The sequence below is a fragment of the Mus caroli genome, chromosome 6 (genome assembly GCF_900094665.2).
Source record: "Mus caroli chromosome 6, CAROLI_EIJ_v1.1, whole genome shotgun sequence".
Taxonomy (NCBI): Eukaryota; Metazoa; Chordata; class Mammalia; order Rodentia; family Muridae; genus Mus; species Mus caroli.
In genome coordinates this window covers 23,654,503-23,674,776 of record NC_034575.1, presented here as the reverse complement: position 1 = coordinate 23,674,776, position 20,274 = coordinate 23,654,503, and the positions used below count along the sequence as shown (strand labels likewise).

Below are 20,274 nucleotides of genomic sequence, written 5' to 3'. Positions count from 1 at the left end.
CTCTCTGTCCTCCTTTTACTATCTATTCCTAATAAAGACAGAAAACCGCAGCAGAGCAAAGGGTGGGACTTGGCCCAGGATCGGATGAAAATCCAAGAAATGACTGTGTTTCCTAGTGCCATGAACATAACTCAGGCTGTTGGGAACAGCTTCCTGGGTATACATTCTGAGGCAAGTGGGGATGAAGTTGCTGCCTCAGCACCACAAGGTGGGGCGCTGATTTCTGATTTCCTAACATCCCCTTTTCTGACAGCTGTCTGGGAAGTCAGAAATTATGCAGTATCTGCAATGACAAAGGGTCTTGGGCTAAACAAAGGTCTGAGGACAGAGGAAGAGAGGTGTGAAATCCTCAGGAGGGACGCCTCTGTCCTAGGGATGAGCATCTTCTGCTCTTGGAACCCGAAGCGATGAGGGAAACCCTAGGCAAGAGTGTCCTTGGCATTTCATAGGCAGCTCTTTCCCCAGTAGCTTACCCTCTGGTCTAGCACTGCCATGCAGTTAAGAGGTACCCTGCTTTTGCCATGCAGCTGGGGTACATCCTCCCTTAAGCAGGAGCTTGGGACTTTTTTCGGAAGAGCACTGAAGTGAGGCTCGAGGCTGCGTTAATGACTCATTCTCAAGCCTGGCCAAGCTGTAAGGCTGGTTACCTGGGAATGGAACGTGGGTTGGTAGCTCTTCAGGGGTAGTTATAGCAACACATTAGAGGAAAGACTGCAGCTGAGTATATGGAATTACAGAATTTTCATTATAGAATTTTTAAGGTCATGAAAATTACTTAGCCTAATTTTTAAAAATATTTTTTTGGTCAAGGAAACTGAGCGCTACAGAAATAGAAAGACATATCCAAGGTCACACTGACAATGGAAGAGGTTAGACTAGAACCAGGGACTCTTGACTTCCTAGGCCAAATGTGTTTTTTCCCCTTACTGATATGCAACTAAAATGGGACTTCCTACTTGTGTGTTCTCTTCTTCCACAAAGAGGTATTTTCCTTTCCATCCCATCCAGCTCAGCTACCCTGTAAGGTCTGACAACAGTTCTGATAACAGGAGCTCCGTACATGCATAAGGGGTTTAGAGCCTCAGGAGTGCACATACAGTTCTGGATTCTTAGGTCCAATGGTAGATAGAAACTGCAGAACCCCACAGAGGGTGATGGCTACAGAAGAGTTGAAAGTAGGCATGATGGTGTTTCCAGTGAGAAAGAGAACTTGGCTTCCTCCCAACTATAGGCTGGAAAGCTCTGCAAAGGAGCTGACTGAAAAGGTCTTAAAGTTCCTATTAGACACAGTCCCCACAGGGAGTGGTGTCTGTCATTTGGCCCAGTAATAATGAGACTGGGATGGAGAACAGGAGCATTAAGCCCTCTCCCCTCCTCTAGATACCTATCTAGCCTTGGCTCTTTTAAAATGCTCACATCTGCTGACTTAGTCGGGGGATGGGGGATGTGTGGCTTTTTGAGGACAATTTGTGGGAGTTGGTTTTTCCCTTCCTCATGTGTGGTGAGGCTAGAACTCAGGTCATTAGGCTTAGTAATGAGTGCCTTTACCTGATGAGCCATTTAGTTCTTTAATGCCACACTGTGGTTACCATTTGTATAATCTACTCCAGGACTTCTTAGCACCCTTTGGTGTAATGCTGCACCCTATTATCAATGAAGGTAGACAGGCTAGTCTCTAAGGCTTAGAGACATTAGCTTTATTGTGGATATTTAACATGTATTGAGGCCAGTAACTTGCTAGGCAGAGCAACATTCAGTGTCCCTCCTGCAAGACAATTCCTATTGTGGGCAGGCAAGAGGGCCAGGGTCAATGGCCTTCCTCCACTGGCTAGGAACTGTACTCCAAGATGGTCCACCATTTCAGTGCACTAAGGCAGCAAGGGCTTAAAAGAGAAGAGAAAGAAGAGAGAATATTTATATCTAAACGTGTCTGATTTGATCTCCTCTGCTGGCACTCAGCACACCACACCATTGCCTAAGACCGGCACCGTTCATGTCATTTCTAAATCCTGCCTCAGCTAAACTGCAAGGCAGCTTTTGGCTCAAAGTGACTCTCTTTGGTTTTCATCCACTTAGAAAGTACCCTTTCCTCTGCAGGGGGAAGAATGGTTTGGGTACTGGATTGTTTCCATCTTTGCTTTAAATTAAAATAAGTAATGAGTGTGTTTAAGAAATTAAAAAAAAAAAATAGGCCAGTGTTGTTCCCTTACACCCTGTGTATGCATGGTGGGGTTGGGAGAAGGTTGTGGGGAACGAACACCCATAATGCTTGCAAACAGACTCTGGATCTGAAGCCAGTCTCTTGGGTTGGATTCCAGCTCCATCACTTCCTAGTTTTGTGACTTAGCAAGCACTGAGTGTCTTCATCTGTAAAATGAAGACTATTAATTCATATGTACTTCACTACTTCATAGGCTGCTGTAAACATTGAGAATTTGTATATTTATCTCACACTTAGTGTGGTGGCTGATGTTGTATAGTAGGTATTTTATAGCTGGCAGTTATTTGATGATTTAAATATACAGACCAAAGACCAGTGCCCATTTATTACCTCTACCCTTGAACCCTGTGTCTTCTTACTTTCACTATGCCATAGAGAAAGAATGGTTTATCTGTGAGTTGGAGACAATGCTACTGAAAAACCCAAACATAGAGGAAAAGATGGCTGTATTTTGTTTTGTGCTCTGTCCCTAACTAACTCTGCAGCTGGCCCACAACACTGTCTTAGTCAAGGAATGGATTCCTGTTTGGTAAAGGTGCTTCTGCTAATAGTGAGGTAAAAACTGAGGAAGAGCAGGGCATTTCTGCCTAGGAAGTCTTAGTCTTTAACAAGAGGCCATGCTTCCTAGACTCTTCACGTATCTGTTGTTCTCTACCAGGGGCAATTGAACCAAAATTACGCAGGTCAGTGATACAAATGCTTCCTTGTTTTAAAGCCTGACCAGGTCTGGAGGTAGGAAGGAGGAAGCTCCAAGATGGAGAAGCACAGAGAGAGCTACTGGGCCCTTGAAGGAAGGGAGCAAGCACCTTGATTTTAGCAAGTGAGAGAAAAAAAGAAGCTACGTGGAAGACACACAGGCAAGAAAGGGCCTGTGGTGCAGTTAAGAAGGAGTTGTTGTTGTTTTTTTTTAATTTAGTAAGATGCTGGTTGGACCAGGCAGAGGACTGTTAGTGTGACACGGGGCAAGGAGAAGAAAAACAGGGGATGGGCTTTCCAAGGCAGGCTAACAACCAATGCGTGGTGCTTTCCTGATGAGAGTCTAGTATTAGTCTTAAGGGCGATCATAGGTTTTATTCACTGGTACATGCCAACTTTTTTGCTGCTGGGACTTGGGCCAAAACCACACGTTTTCACAAGTCCTGATCCTTCTCCTGCAGGCTGTCCACTGTTGGGGAAAGCAAGGCAGTCTTCAGATGGTGTCTTATCCTGGACTCTGAGCGCTTTCTTGGGTCTGCTATGAGCCCATTCCCCTCATTTCTATTTAGGTATAGTCACCAGAGCCAGGCGTGGTGGTATATACCTTTAATCCCAGCATTCGGGAGGCAGAGGCAAGCGGATTTCTGAGTTCCAGGCCAGCCTGGTTTACAAAGTGAGCTCCAGGACAGCCAGGGCTATACAGAGAAACCCTGTCTCAAAAAACCAAAAAACCAAACCAAACCAAACCAAAGAAAAGGTATAGTCACCAAGGAAGCAGCAGAGGCCACAGTTCAGTATTTACCCACAAGGGAAGGTATTATAGAAAATTTGATGACTGAGTTCAGTGCATATGAATACTTGTAGTGAGCCAAAGAGTAAGCCTAGGCCTGTGGGGAAATGTTGGAGAAGCTGTCTTGTCAAAGTAAGTTAGCACTTGAGAAGGGAGCAACATCTCCGAGAATTTGGAACCTCTATCTGGGAAGCACTAAGATGAGAGGCCACTCTAGTACCGGGTGTGAGGACTGCCTCACAGTAAGACTCAGCCTTTCAAGCTCACCCACTTCAGTACTAGAGCAGTCACTACGGTCACATTATTAAATAGTAGCAACAGTCCTCAATCTATTTGTTTCCCACCTGCCTTTTTATATGTCCACTAATAAAGGCATTCTTATTACATCAGGTTTTCTTTCATAATCTCCATGATAGGGCTTAAGAAATCCTGAATGATCCTTCCATATAAGAATTATGGTTCTTCCTTTCCTCTGATATTTACATCTTATTGCCTCTCTGCAGCAACTTCTTAATCTCTTATACTTCCTTTAAGGCCTCAATTTTGGTCCTCCTGTCTCTGAGCCGGTGGTACTTTAGTCACTAGGTAAACCACTACCTGCTATTGAGTCAGCAAGCAGAGGGAGACAGGCTTTCACAGTTACTTCTGCAAAGTGTGGGTTTCTGGCCTTAGGCTACTTCTTCCCAGTCTCCAAGGTCTAAATTTCTTCATCTACCCACGTGTCTGAGTTCATTAATACCATCCAGACAGTTGCTCCAACTTGGGGACGCCCCCTCCCATAGGTAAATTGAATGAGTTATATAGACTTTGCTACATAGGCAGTTCCATCCAGGAACCAAGTGTCAGCCTTTAGTCCTGACTAGAGGAATGCTCAGTGCTTCCCTTGTAAGAGCTCAAATACAGAGCTGAGGCCTCAGACACTAGCAGCCTATTCCTGTAGCCTGGCAGCCACAGTGGTTACAAATGATAATCTATTACCATTCCAAGAAGACGTAATTTCTGGACTTAAAGGAAGTCGGATAATACTTTATCCTATTAGTGTCTGCCTGTGTGAACTGACAATGGTTTCCTTCTGACATGACAGCATATTCTTCCAATTCATCTCTTTAAGGATGGGGAGAGGGAAGTCTGGAGTATGAAAGGAAGGAGGAGAAGAAAGCCACAAGGGGGCGACTGCTAGAGGAGCCAGGGAAAGACTACTTTTACCCCTATTAAAGCAAGGGACTCGCATGACAGTTACCTCAGAACAAAACTACATCTGCTGTGTGCACGTCAGTTTGGTTCTGAAGCTACAGAGACCAAAGTTGGCCCATTAGAGGTTTTTCTTATTTAAGTCCACTATGTCAGCATAAAGCTTTCCCTTTCCTCAGCCCCTCTTCCTCCTCCGTGTAAAAGCATATATCAACTCTGGGTGATGTCATCTTCACATCATGGGGGGTTTATCAAGGCTAGCTAACCTTGAGGTGACAATGGAAACTGAGACAGAGCACGGGCTTATGTTTTCTAATGTCAGGGATGTGAACATAGTTAAGAGTACTCTCCAAATTCACTAGAGAGTTTTGTTGAACTACCCCAATTTATTTATGAAGAATACTAATGAAACCCAATGAGATGTGATTTGCTAATATCATGAAGACCAGATTTCTGGTCAGTCCAGCAGGGTCTCCATAATGCTCGACTCCAGAGGAACCATGTGTGGAATGGCAAAGTAACTGGTGATCCTTGGAGCTTGCAATTCTATGCAGGGGGCAAAGGAAGGACTTTCCCACCAGCTCTCTGACTTATGACATCCATGGTATCCACTCCAGATTTTATCTAGGAGGTGAAAAACCAGGCAACTTTCCTTTCTTCCAGCTTTCAGTGTACCAAGGCATGTGGGTTTAGTGGCAGTACAAACAGACAAGGAAAGGGACCTTGCTGCCTAAGTGCTCCTCCCCTTCTCTATCTAAACTGGTGAGGGGAACAAGACAATGCCTGCCTCGGGGCAGGGAGGCTTGGCTGGTTTGTTTGTTTGTTTTTTGGTTGTGAGCCTAGTCTTTAACTGCCTGAGCCATTTTTATAGCCTGGAAAGGCTAAATTGTATTAGAGTTTTGTCAAGGTCCTGAAGACCACTGGAGAAGCAGAAAGGTCTGTAGTCCTGGTTCTTCGTCCCTGGTCTTTCCTAGTGTTGTTCAGCAACGAGAATGAGGTCCTCAGAGGGAATGCTCATACTGACTTGGGGACACACTCTGAACCATGGGGGCAATAACCCTCTCTTGGGAAACAGAGTACTCCTAGCAACAATTCCAGCACATATTTAATCACAGTGTGCCTCCGCCTTCCTTGTGGTTTCTTATGGAGTCCCAGTAGAAACATTTTAAAAGAAGACACACTTGCGCAAAGACTCTATCTTGACCAAGTTAATTTAGCAGACATTTTCCGTCTTGGATAGGGTGGAGTCGCTTCTCTTTTCACCTTCAAAGCTGAGAAGAGCAGGGAGGTGGGGAATGCAGAGAAATAAGGAGGAGGGCAGGGGCTTCAAGCAAATGAGTTTCCATCTATTAAGGAGTGGTAATTTCTGCTAGTTCCCCTAGAGACTGGTCCCCTTCAATAATGGCCTGACTCTAATGATTCCCACTCTTAAGCAACAGCCTGTGTTATGCTGGTGTTGAGACAAACTGTGCCAGAAAATTCCCTTTCCCTCAGAGGAGCTGCTATCATTATGCAGGAGAGATTAGCCAGCAAGGAGGATGTGTTCTTGGTACTGAGATAGGAAGACAAGCAAAGAGAATGCTCTTCTCTAGAAGGCTTGATACAGTTGACTAGGAACCCTCCAGCCCCCATGACCCTCTTGTCCCATTCAACAGTGGAGATGAGAAGAAGGTGATAGGCAGAAAGGATTCCCTGGGATAGTGCACTGGGGGGAAAAGACTATGTTCTTCACGACAAGCTGATGAATCTCATGGGAGGCTTATTGGCTAGGAGGTAAAGGCAGGTCTTTGGGGTGTGGTGCAAGTGCAGGCACACTGGGTAACAACTGATGAACCCACGAGTTATGAAATGGGCATAAGTTTTTTGGGATGAAGGGAAATCATTTTTAGGTCCCTCTACCAGTCATTTCCAGGGCAGACACACATGGACATGTACGGTCTAAGAACTCTGGAGTCAAGAAAGATCACAGCTGTCACTGAGGCTGGAGAGACAGTCAGTGAAGGTATGTGAGCTCATCTCTGTTTTAACGCACTGGAATCTGGTTAGAGCTAACGTGGCTCTAGTTATTGTGGAAACCGCTGCCAGTTGGTCTTGATGAGGGGAGTAGGAAGTCCCCTTATTTTGCCCCTACTGGCTTTCCTGTGATAGAGAAGGAAGCTTCCAGAGGCTGCTTTGCCAGATGTGTCAGTAGGCAGCCTGTCCAGAGAGCCTGCAGTGCAGACAGATGCCCTGGGCTGTATTCAGGATGGCAAGACCCTTTATGGTACTGCGGCTCAGCTCTGGGGCAGTGCCAGAGCGGCAGGGTAATTTTCCTCAGCCGGATCCATTCCCCCCAAACCTCTTCAAATATGTGGGCCACAGAGGGAGGCAAATATAATTAAATTACTGTGTCATGGACTGCCCGTCCTAGGCAAGGGCTAAAAATGGGCTCATGCTGACATGCAAACCCATCTGTGTACTGAAAGCATGTGTGTCTTCGTGCTGAGCTGTCGGCAGCTGGAAGGGGCTGGCAGTGCCTAGGGCTGGACGGTTATCTGGCCCTCTTTGCTGCAGTAAGGCAGAGTCAACAATCCAACCTGGACCCCATATAGCTCCACTGACCTTTTCCTTTTCATTTAGATGACTGAGTGGCACCCCGCCCCTTTCTGCATCTATTCGCCTCTCCTCAGACACCTCTGTTGTTGGCACTCAGGACTTTCCCGTAAGGCTGTGTCCTGCACAAAGCTGCTGGGAGACACAATTCACTAGTGCACTGGCAGGTTTGTTTGACTTGGCAGGAGATGGAGGGGTCTCCCAGGCAACTCACAGAGTGCTACTTCAGCAGTTCTCTACTGGCAATGGCTTGCTGGATAGAGAAATCTTGTCAGGTGCCAGACTATAGCACAAAGTTCCTCTCTCCTTTCCATGCACAAGTGCCACTGTGGTATAGGACCTGAGCATCCAAGTCAAGGAAGGCTGGGCCTTTAACATATGGATTAACATATGGAAATCACCAGGCAGACTAGAGATGGCTGCAGTGGGCCTGCCAATCCTGTACGGTTACTTCATCTCCCTCCTGGAAGTTCAGGCCTCACTGCTCCAGTCTGTATACTCAGTAAGTATACAAATGCTTCTACCTGAGCTACAAGAGGGCTTCCCTCTGCTGGTGGGAGCCAGCCTGTGTAGAATCTGTGGAATGGTGAAAGCAGACCCAGGGCAGCACAGTGGTTTTCCCACTGCAACCAAACCAAGAGTCAGTGCTGGAATCTTTTCTCAACTTTCCCCCAGAGGAAAAAGAGCAGTCTTAAGTGTGAAACTCTGTGGGATACAACACTTGGAGCCTGTGAGGTGGTCCTGTACTCGACCATTAGGAAAGCTTCCTGAGAGACTAGTGGTATTCACATCTTCTCCTCATATCCAGGGCATCCTGGCATCAGGCAGATACCTAGATGGCTATAGTATAGTATAGGTGGCATAGAGCCTCTGTGGGTCCTTTTCAAGGCAGGCTTATGGAAGTTTTGTGGCGAGGGAAGGAAGAACCTCCCTCCTATCCTGAAATGAAGCCTCTACGATGGCAAGAAAAGAAGGCAGTGACTCTGCTGGAGGCCTGCTGTACTGACACCACACTGAGCATTCCAGGGTTATTCTGAGGCATAACAGGGGTGGGGTAGGGGTAGATGGGTGAGAAGAGATAGTGTATCTGCCACAGGTATTGCTAGCAGTCTGGCTGTGAATCTGATAGTTCCTTTCAGAATGATGACAAATATTTTCTATTTAGATCCTTGGGATCCACCCCAGCAACCTAGACTGTAGATTACCTGCAGTCCAGCATTTCTACACAAGTAGACTTAATGGCTTAAAAAGAGCCAGTAGATTATGTTTCCTATGGTCAAGAGGTTAAGTAACCATTGTAGCAGGAAGAGAAAGTGACATCTAATTCTAGATGATGAGGTCCAAGTAGTCACAAAGAACACAGAACTGACCTCACTGGTCATGTGGCTTTATAGAAATAAGGTTCCTGGGTGTTCTACTATGACAAAGAGTACTTCCTCTCTACCAAATGAGAGAGAAGATGCCAGACTACAGCCCTCTTAACCCTACACCAATAGCACAACCTCCTTCCACTTAGACGGAGAGTACAGAAGAGATTAGACACAGGCACACGCCTCTTCAGGCCTTTATTACAGTAAGGATGTTATTGGGCAAAATATTTTACCATTACCAGTGACTGAAGCTATGCTTACCCTGCAGCAAGCACACCATGTATTGTGCAGAGTGGAAAATATTTTTCTTGATGTTCCTCTACAGGAGAGTTTTGCTTGAGGGTTCTGTTCTTCCTTACTCCAGCAGCCTGGGACGAGAAGAGCTCTCTAGTGCACAGTAGCTGCCACGGCCTCCCTCCCTACAGTCGGCTGTTTGAAGAGATGCCTGGGAGGTGTCACTCAGGCAGAGTCTGATAGACTAGGGTCTGCCTCCTATGTAGTTTACAGTCCTGATGCTAGCAGTGAGCTACCCTGGGAAAAGGTTGAGGGCTGTCCTGAGGTTGCTGCCACATTTCTTCCTCTATAAAAGGAGAGTCAGCCACAACCGTCCTCGTGCTTGTTATAGTGACTTAGTTTCTGTTAGAGGGGGATAAGGTACAGAGAATCTAAATGATTAGATAGTGTGCAACTACTACCTTTTAACACATTGAGAATCCTGAGAAAATGAGCAGTGCTTTGAAAAATTGCCAAAGTCTGTAATGACTGGAAAAGGAAGAAGGAGAAGATGAGGAGGAGGAGGAGGAGGAAGAGGAGGAGGAAGAGGAGGAGGAAGAAGAAGAAGAGGAGGAGAAGTTTCTGCTACCACCTTTCTCTGGATTCTCTTGCAGCTCAAACCAATGCTAAGGAAGCAGAGTGGGTGTGACTAGGGCTACCTGCAAGTCTAGGTTAGTGCTTATACCAGCTGGAAAGCATTTCTTACCCAGTATGAACGGAAGCCTTGCCCTGTCCTTGTCCCCTGGGCTCAGTTCCTTTTGTCTTTAAAATCACACAGGAAGCTTAATGTGCTAAAGAACATGAACTAACTATGTGCTGTCTCCGTTTCGGCCCAGGTTGACCTGTAGGCAAGTCTGGTTCGGGCCGCCCCCTCATCTCAGGAAAACAGGGCAGGAGAAGGGATAGGAGTGGCAGACGTCTCCGGGTATGGCTGGGGCCATCTGCACTGCTGTGAATCAAGGTTGGCTCAGACAGAAGGCGCGAGGGAGGAGGTGCAGCTGCTGACGGCTCAGACAGCTTGGACCTGTCCAGGCAAACAAGCCGCTCAAGTGCAAGCACAGCCAGCCAAGTAGGCAGAGCACAAATACGGACTTAAAGCTTGAAATCTGACAAGATACAGAAAGAGGGTAGGAAGCTGTCTGGAATTTCACAGTGCCTGGCCTTCCCTGTCTCTCACTGCTATGCCAGGTTCCTCTGCTCCTGAAGAGCAGGATGTGAGGCTCAGGAACGAGGGGTTGGAGACAGAGAAGCTTTCCTTAAGCTAGAATTTAAAACTGTCATTCCGGGGATTATAGAGTCACCTCTGGATTATTCTTTCTTATCAGTGTCTCTGAAAACAAAATTAAGCTCTGTCTATAGCTACATCTATCTCCTCTGTACTTTTGTGTTCAAGGTTAAGCAGTGGGCACTGGGTATGCTGGTTTCTATCTGCCACGCTGCTAACTACACCATGTGAGGGACCTGTCTCAGAACCACCCAGAGAGGGGATACAAGGGCGCGCTGTTCTCTTGTGTGGCGGGAGCTGCAGTAGGCTTGCTGAGGGAATGAGGCACTGGTGTGGCTCCTTCTACTGAAGACTCCTGAGGCCGTGCTTCCTCTTAGGTGCGCATTAGCTGCACTGGGGAATCATTAGGTACTGGCGTTTAGGTACTTCTCTCCTCAGGAGTTTTCTCCACTTTCCTTTAATCTACCTTTGCTATATATTAAACAAAACTAGCATTAAAGCTTTAGGTCACATTGCTATCTTAGGGCTGGCAAGAGGGACTTCATTATTATGAGATCATCCAGGAGATTCGAGAAGGCCAGGAGAAGACTGGTCAGACTGATAGCCACATGAGCCTTGCTACTGGTTACAGAAGCATGAGCTATTGCTTAGAGCCTTCCTTCAGGTTCAACAGGAGTCACTTCTAAGAGAGCTATCCAGGTATCAATGACTGTCCTAGGAAACAAGGGAGCCCCTACTACAAATGTAGCACCTTCTTCTGAGGCCAAGTCAAGGGAGGAAAGAGAACCAGGCCCAGGAAAAACAAACAGGAGGAGCTAACTCAGACAATCCTTTATTCCAGAGCAAGGAGGAGAACCAAATCCCTTCCTCTCTGTAACTGTCTATCACACATGGCAACCTTCCTAGTCAGTGAATAGGGTCCTTTCTTGGTGAACACAGGGCAACTCCAGATTACCCTATGGTTTAGGTTCACAGGCCCAAGTAAAAGATGGACCAGTTTTTAAGAGAGGCTTCTGGCTCAAGGCAACTGCACTCCTGGCCTTAGCCCTTCCTTGGTTCTAGTTTGCTTTCCTGTTGCTGTGATAAAACACCACGACCCAAAAGAAACCAGGGGAGGAAAGGGTTCATCTGTCACACTTTCAAGTCACAGTGCGTCCTCACAGAAGGCAGGGATGTGGAAGCAAGAACTGGAGTAGAAACCATGGAAGAATGCTGCTGACTGAAATGTTCCCTACTATGTGCTCAGCAAGCTTCCTTATGTAACCCAGGACCACCTGCCCATGGATTGCACTGCCCACAGTACACCAGGCCTTTCCACATTAATTGTCCCACAGATGTATCCACAAGCCAATCTGATGTGGCAATTCCTCATCTGAGATTCCTTCTTCCCAGATGTGTTTAGGTTTGTGTCAGGCTGACTAGAACTAACCAGCACACCTGGCCTATTTATTTGTTTGCATGCTTTTGTGAACCCTGTTCTGTGACCAGGGGCAGGTCAAGTGCAAGAGAACAATAAAGACTTGATCCTGCCCTTGAGGTTATTCAGCACATCTGAGATGGCTAGGCTGGGAGGGATGACAGCAGGGCTAGGGGGTATGCATGGCAGAGATGTGTGCTTAGAGCAAGCCAGAAGCAGGAGAAATCTCAGCCTCCATCTGCTCAAAGAGTTTTATGGAAAAACGCAGTGCAAGGTATATAATGGGCTTGCAGAGTATCCATTGTAGTGTACTTAAGGAGAGGACAGGAGAAAATTCACCCAGTTTGGATTGTGAACACAGACAATATGAGTATATTGTTAGGGCCAAGACTGTCTTTCAACCCTGTAGGGAGCCAGAGATGCCCCAGTCCTTTGGCACAGGCACAGGGTGGGTAGATGACCTCAACACTTCTCAGGCAGGCATCTGCTAAAAGGACTGCCCTGGGAGCTGGGAGCTTGGCAGCAATGTTCTCAGTAAATACTCTGGTAAAACTGTATTTATTCTAGTCTGATAAGTGACCTAGATCGCCTGTAGTCTTACCCCCTCTGTAGGACCCTATAGCAACACACAGATTAGCTTAATGTTTAGGTGTAAGTCACAAAGCCCCCTGAATAAAGATTAGCTTGCCTTTGAATGAAGAAGCGCTTAGCCAGGGTCCTAATCAAGGCCATGGTGCAAATGTAGGATAGACGCTCCAGCCTTCGTCCAGAACTCCATTTAATTTGGCTGCACAGCTGCTATTGGTCTCATCTACTAAGCAGCCAGAACAAAATAGCACTTGGGAATTGGGACAATGTTGAGGACACAAGGGGCACACGCACACGCACACACACACACACACACACACACACAGAGGGAGGGGTGGGGGAGGAAGAGAATGTGGATGGACTTCTGGGAATGAAGGTTGGGTACAAATTTTAGGACACACCAGCAGTGGGTAAAGTGCTCCAAGGAAATGAGGACTTTCTTCTACCACGATCACAGAATAGCTGCAACCATCATTATTGCCCTGGTGTGGCCAGAGAAGCTCTCAGGATGGAGCACTGGCAAGGGGTAAGGCAGGCCAGCTCCAAGGCACAGCACCTCTCCTAAAGAGTTGTAGGGAACGCACAGAGCTGTCTACTGAGCTACTCCCCAATTCTAGTCTAGAGGCAGAGCTAGGCTGTTCTTTGAGTCTGTCCATCTGTCCCCAGATGTGCACTGTTTATGAGCTGGAGGAATCAAGTTTATGCTGATAGAAACCCAAAGTCATGAACAAGGTCTAAGATGATCAGCTAGGGTAAGGTGGTCTGAATTTAATTTCCAAATAAGCCAGTAGTTCTTAACCTTAGATGCATATAGGAATTCTTGGCAGGGGTGGTGGTGGTAAAAAAATCTTAAAAATATTTTAATTATACAAAAACTTCTGTGAAAACAAAAATCTGGACCACTGAAAGTAAAATACTAACGAGTATTCCATAAACCATCATAGAGACCCAATAAAGTCTTCATCGTTCTCTCTCCCCCCGCTTTCTTTGCTTCAGCATTTTAAAGTCTATCCTAGCCATGATGCCACTTCAGCTTTACATACTTCGGTATGCATCTCTAAAAATACTCGGTCATTTCCTTACATAACCACAATGCTATTATCACACCTACCAAAATTAACAAAGCTTTCCCTAGGTATCAGCTAATGCACCTGGGGAACTTGGGAAAAAAAGCCTCAAACCAAAAACCCTTGTGGTTGATGAAGTCTCCAAGCATTAGTAGCTTTTCTGTGCCTCCCCGACCCAAGTGTGTTGCCAGGGTGACGGATGACTGCCATGGTCAATACAGGGTCCTGCCACGGGGTCTGAAGCAAGGGCTGTGCTCATCCTCTAGTTCTTTATCAGCAAACTAAACCAAAACCTCTTACAAATAAACATAGACGCCAAAACCAAACCAAACCAAAAGACGAGGAAAGCATGACAAAGTCACAGATAGGGTAAAGGCAAGGAAAATAAAAGCATAAAACAAAACAAAACCAAATGACAACAAAACCCCAACCCCATGTCCCCACCCCTAAGCCCCAGCAGACCACAGAATGGAATCCCATGCAGCACAAGGGCGCCTTCTGCTCAGGAGTGGAAGGAAGCCCACTCACTTGATGCATCAGATACATCAAAGGCCTGAGCAGCCTGAGAGGAGGGTGGTTCCCAGCTGCCCACGCTGCTTGCAGAGCCCACAGCATGGAGACACTAGGCCAGACTGCATTGTTTCTCCTCTCTTTGCTAGCTTTTCTTGCCTCTGTGTGTGATATCTCTCCAATATTCTGACTAATACTGTGCTTCAGCACCTGGGTCTTAGGGAGAATTAATTACATAGGCTATGGTGAGGGGGTGCGGCGTAACTTCTTGAGTGTTGGCACTGGGGTATAAGTAGTACAGTCTTCAATTTTACTTATTTATTTCATTTAAGGAAATAACTAAACAAAACATCCTGCAAAAAGATGGGGCTGTATCACTGTAGCTAAAAATACCTCCACTGAAGGCGGCCGCTCACCAGCTCCTCAATTAGAGATGCTACAGGGCCCTTTGTGAGCTGTGCAATGTTGGCAGCTCCACAGGGGCTCTGGGCGGCCTAGGACAATCTCTGGAGCAGTGACTTTCTACTGCTAGGTGGAGGGGGACTGGCTAACAGCCACTGAGTCAGCATCTGAGACCTGACTTCCCAAGGTAACTTCTACACCCCTCTTGCTTCATGGACCTAAGCCAAAATGATACACCCGAGAATGACCCAAAGTCATCATTAGGGGTTCTGGCTGTTGTCGACTTTCTTGAGGGTTACATGTGTTCCATACAAAGGAGGCAACAATGCCATCCAGCTTGCCTCAGGAGATTTGGGTGCTGGACGGCAACTTGGAAGTGTGTTTCAGGGATAAGAAGCCCAGGTGAAGCCTCTTGGCGGGGAGGGGCTGAGACCAGGGCTGCTTTCAGTTCAGGCTGACACTTGAATAGGGACACTGTGCAGAGACACAGGGCTTCATAGGTCTTTTTCTGGATTTCTTTTCTTTTTTGTCTAAATGTGTAAAGATCACTTAGTCCCACAACAGTCACTTTTACTGGGGAAGAGCATGGAGGTCAGAGTTGGTAAATGGGACAGTCAGGAGAAGGTGGGCACAAACAAAGCCAAGGCTGATTTGATTTAGCCACTGACTCCTTTCTCTGTTTCTCAGGTAAGGGTGAGGGTGTGTGTGAGCATGCGTATCACGAGTTCAGTATCTGTATATGCCCAGTGGCCACAGTCCTGGACAGCACAGATAAAGAATGCATCCCTTGACTCTGGTTGTTTTATATCCTCTCTTGCTGGCTAGCAGTGGTTTCTGAAACTTCTCTGAGCATGAACTGAAAGCTAATGGGTTCCACGGTTCACTCTCCAGCAAACCTGATGATCCTAGCCCTTGCAGAAGCTAATAGCTGACCACACGAATCCCCCACGGCAGTAGGCAACCTAGGTCCTAACCCTGCACATTCATGCTTCCATGCTTACAGCTACTCTGACCTTTACGGATTTTGCCCAGTTGCTATTTTACACTATTTTAATTGATGTTTAATATAGCTTAACTCTGCATGGTGTTCCAAGCCCCTCACCAGGGGGCCGCTCACAGGCAGAGTCACAATTAATAGCAATCCCCAGAAAATTATGCCCTGTATCAAAGTTGTCATTGCACCATATAAATGCTTATTATTACTATTGAATTCTCCAGCCCTGACACCTCCCTGTGTTTACTAGGTAGCAGATAAACCTCTATGTGTGTGCCTTCTCTACTCTACCACACCATCAGGTCTAAATATAGCCTTTGTGTGTATGTTCAGCTCCATTTAGCTCTGCTTTGAAAGGGGGGGGGGGGCAGCTAATAATGTTAAATTGCTGGAAAATGTGATTTGTTCCTCCCCAACTTAAAAGACAAAAAGAAGATTGAGAAGATGGGGTAGGGAGATCCCAGCATGGAGTGAAAGTCTTCCAGACCCTGACAATGTGGCACAGCTCTCTGGAGGCCTTCTGTGAGGACAGGAGGAGCAGGTCCCTGAACATATGATACATGGGGACAAGGATCGGGCAGTGTCAAACCAGTGTCAGGGACTTTTAAGGACAATCTCAGCTATGCAAGTTGAACTTTCCCATTTCTTAAAGAAAAACCCAAATAAAACAAAATGCTCTCCTCACAAGGAAAATGCCTCCCAACTTTAGCCATTAAGTGGTTTCCTTTGGCTGCAGCTGAGTTTAGATTTTGGCCTGAGCAGACAGGACAGACACCCGGCCTCTTCTCTCTCTGCTTGTGCTCTGGTCCTGTGTGCTCAGCTCTGCACTAGGCTGCAGAGTTTCCTACAAACACCAGGGCCTGGGTGACTTCTCAGTGGCCTTAACCCAGTCCTTGCCTCTCTAAAGTAATGCAATCTGAGGAAAATTCACCTGTTAACCTCCCCCATCTGCTTCCGTCACACCACCCACTCCTCTGGAGACACCGCTGTCACTGTCACATTCTTAAGTTAGTCCTTGTACTGTAGCTGGAAGACCACTGTCGCAGGTACTGTGGAGGTGATGGCCCTGTGGAAACTTGCGCTCTCTGAGGGAGAGCGTTCAGGTGGTTAACTTCATGCCTCCGTTTGTCTCTGACAAAATGCTGGCTTGGGCTCCATCCCCTCAGCCATTCCAGCTACAACACCATCTACCTCAGCATTAAAGACTACACTTAAGTCTTTGGAACTGAATGGTCATACTTATTTCTATTTCTATTTTTTTCTGTACTCAATGCTTCATGGAAAAATGTAGATTTCTATTCTAAAATTTTCTAGCCAACAAAGGAAAAGTACTATTTTAGTTTGTTTGACATGGAAATGTCTATAATGAGATTGAATTTTCTGTATTATGTTTGCTTTGCCTTCTTCCATCTTTGCCTAAAAATGGAGTTTCTAAAAAACCAGAAATGCTTTCTGTATTCAGACCTAGCAGGGCTGAGGCTGCCTTGGCTGGAGGAAGACGATGGTGTGAGTCTCAAGCCCCAGTGGAACAAGACATGTGCCATCTTCTAGCTGCTGCATCTGCAGACCACTCCCAGTCCCTAGTTTGCTGCCCACAGCAGAGCTGAGCCACTAGCATTTCCTACCCATGGCAAGTCTTGAACCTTGGTACTGTAGCTGCCAAGATGATGCCAAAGCAGGGGCTACTTTCCAGGAGAAAAACATATTAAATGGAAATATAGTCTTCATTTCTTTTTCTTCTCATCACCTCCAGCCATTATAAGGCTTTGGCCTCAAAAGCAAAGTTGTCAAACAAAGCTCAGGAAGATGATGAACTGTCAGCCCCTCCCCACAATGTAGGACATGAGTTTATTAATGATTCACTGGAAAAGAACAATCCTCCTGCTGGCAGCGTCACATGCAATTAACCAGCTTCACAGAGAGCTGGCTACCTTCTACACATCTCCCATTGGCAGACCACAGGGTTTCCAGTGACATTTTCCTCCTGGAAAAGGGCTATCCAAAATAGTGACCTCAACCCACTAGGTACAATGGAGGTGGCAGTGCTCTTCTGGCGAAGCCTGGCTGAGTGCTGGGTAACATGAAAGACTGCAGCCATGACAGCCAGAAGCAGCCAGCCCTGCAATCACACTGATTGCCATTGACTGCATAATCAGGTAAGTGGCTAAGCAGGACGATCCTCTAGGAAGCAACGCAAACATTACTTCTCCACCACGAGCCAACCAAAGAAGACGTCTCTGAGAAGCGGCCTGCTTTGCATGTTAGCAGTGAACCTCAACACGGATGGAGAGGTGGAAAGGTGAGCGTTATGGGTAAGAAGCAACAACATTCCTATTTTCATATATTTAAAAGAGAGAAGTAGGAGCTAGGTTAGCCAACTTGGCTCTGTAGTCAGTGTGAACTTTCCTCTGTAGAATCCTGGGATTAAAAACCAGTCTTTATCCATGTGAATTGCTATTTGCAACAATGAAGTTTAAAAATGAGCACGTTGTTGTGAAATGGCTTTAGTTGTACAAAATGAGCTCTCTATCACTTTTCCGAAGTGACAGAAGGTACAACCAGTGAAGGTGACCAGCACACATACCTCTATATACACTCCTTCCATGTGAACTTCTAGGACTAAGAGAAGCTGGTAAGAACTGCCTCTGTGTTTTATCCCTAGGTGGGCACAGAACCCCTTAACCACAAGAACCTTCCTTTGTGCCCCAAGCCTCCCTAGATCCAACCCTGACACTTCAAAGGTGAGCCCAGTTAGGACTGAAAAGCCACAGAAGGCGGCTAAACTTTACTTCAGCAAAACTGGAGCCATTCACTGAGGTTCTGATCTTTTTGTTCATCATATTCAATTTACATTCTTTAGAAAAGCAGACAATAAAAGAACACCACACACTTTAGGAAAAATGAGAGGGGGTACTGCTGAGTGACAAAGCAGCGTTCACTAAGTGGTGACAGGTTGCCTGTTTTTTATGGCACAGTATTTGTGGTGAGCTTCAAACACACACACACACACACACACACACACACACACACACACACACACACAGAGTTGCTTCTTTTTGTGTCGTCTTTTGATTGGAAGAGCCAATCACAGTGGTTCTTTCATTTCCATGAAGGCAGCCTGGGAAACAGAAGTAATGGCACTTGCGGATCAGCAACCCAACAGCGGACAGGTCAGCGGTGGCTTAGTAGGAAATGGATAGCTTATGATAAATGAATTGGTATTGCCTGCCATTTTTCCTTGCCATCACTTTAATCAATAAGGGAAAAGGTGAATTGCTATTGATCTCTTTAACACCCTTGAACGATACTGTACAAATTACAAAAACACAAGGGGGTAGGTAAAGAAATGAAAAAAGGAAAGCCAGAGTACATTAGTCTGGGCAGTGTGAAACTGCTGTATTTTCCTGGAATGGCCTTCTAATCACCCAGGTAAGAATGCTTGGGGGCCCTTGTGACAGTGTCATGAAAAGCCTGTCCTCACCCTCATAACCTCATGGACTAGCATGGAGCATCTCAGAGCCTTCATCCTTTTACATGCTGCTGTGCTTCTTCAGGGCAATGGGCTCCTTAAACAATACAAGTCCCCTTGATGCAAGCTAAAAGCCTATGCATTGAGACATGACAGGAATCCTAAGGTCTCATAAATTTTTGAAGTTGCCATACTTTAGTGGTGTTTAGCTGGGGAATTTCAGCCACTGACTACAATTTTTTATGGAAAAGCAAGAATCCAGAGCTCCAAGGACAATCCCAGGCAAGACCTTATTAACCCATTTCTGGGTTACATTCCAAAGAAACATAAATAGATAGCAGAAATGTGAAACTTATACTCAACAAGAACAAATATCATGGCTCCAGGTTGAAAGACATGACAAAGATCCGAGGTCTTAGTTTAAAATGTTCTAGGGTCTTTGCTTAATCTTGGAGGGAACCTGGCCACATTCTGATAGAGGAGAAGACAGATATGCAAATATGGTCTTATTCGGATAACCAGGAAAAGGGAGTATTAGATTCATGGGCATAGCAATTCATAACAGGAAGATAAAATATTCAGTGTCTGCTTAGAGCTTCATCCAACAAGTTAATTACAAGGAAGACTATGAGAGCTACTAAGCCTTTGGATTAGATTGTGCTAAGATATGCTGTTTAGCAGGACCGAAGTATTATCTTGTAGATACCAACCATCATATCACAGATTTGATATCAGAGAAAAGGTTAAATAAATAAATAAATAAATAAATAAATAGAATTTAACCCAATATCCACAGTTCTAGATCATACCTTTGTTGCTCTGTCAGTTGGCCCTATAACTGAGAAGCTGATGAGAAAGAAACCCCCAAAACAAAACACTTTGGCCAGTATTCCCTCTTAGGGCCACACAACACTCTCAGGAATCACCTGGGGCCTAAATCTCCCCAGCAAACGCCTCGCCTTGTCTGAGCACTCCCCTTATTTGGCATTCTTAAGGCAGAACAGAGCTTTAGTACCCCCATTTTTCAGATAGTAAAACCTGGGCAGGCAGTCACCGTACATACACTATGAAACAGAACCCAGACTTAAAACTGGCATGTAAATATGGCAGGAGCCCTCAGGATGCTCCTGGTATCTAGCTTAAATCGTTCTCCAGAGACTGAGACGCAGATGAAACTGCCTAACTTTGAAAACTGTGGTCCACGGTTCACCAGTATCCCCACCTTTTTCCTACAAATACCTGAAAGGGTAAACGTAGAGCAAAATTAAATGCAAGTTACAAAGCTGCTGATGTGCGGAGAGTGGAAGTGCTGAGATTAGAAGGAGGAAATACTTAAGTGCACCCCAGGCATTTGGAAATGGCCACGTAAGCTGCAGCCCTGAAAGCTAAGGGTAGAGCTCTGGCTCTCTCTGCCAGGCAGACTGAGAACTTGTCATACATTCAAGAAATGGGGCACAAGGCTGTGAAAG

General features: G+C 46.0%; 1 protein-coding gene across 1 annotated transcript in view; it reads right to left on the bottom strand.

The window, feature by feature from the left end:
• Positions 1–20,274, bottom strand: part of Snd1 (staphylococcal nuclease and tudor domain containing 1) — a 404,539-nt gene that overhangs the window by 62,488 nt on the left and 321,777 nt on the right. The window lies entirely within an intron of this gene.